This window comes from Belonocnema kinseyi, chromosome 3 (assembly GCF_010883055.1).
Source record: "Belonocnema kinseyi isolate 2016_QV_RU_SX_M_011 chromosome 3, B_treatae_v1, whole genome shotgun sequence".
Lineage (NCBI taxonomy): Eukaryota > Metazoa > Arthropoda > Insecta > Hymenoptera > Cynipidae > Belonocnema > Belonocnema kinseyi.
Window position 1 is genome coordinate 56,465,317 of NC_046659.1, and position 276 is coordinate 56,465,592.

The following is a 276-nucleotide window of genomic DNA, read 5'->3' on the forward strand; positions in this document are numbered from 1 at the left end:
AGCTTTCCGATAATCAATCCAGGCCATCGATAGGTCACACTGGTAGAGTGCTGCATCTTTGCAGACACATCTATCGATGAGCAGATTCTCCCGACATCCGGCTACCCCTTTCTTTGAGCCTCGTTGTTCATACATTTCTTGCCACACAGGTTCAATTGCCCGAACAATCCTATTATTTAGGATAGCTGTGAATATCTTATAAAGCGTATTCAGACAAGTTATTGGCCTGTAATTCTTCGGGTCAGCTAAGTTGCCTATTTTCGGCAGGAGTATTGT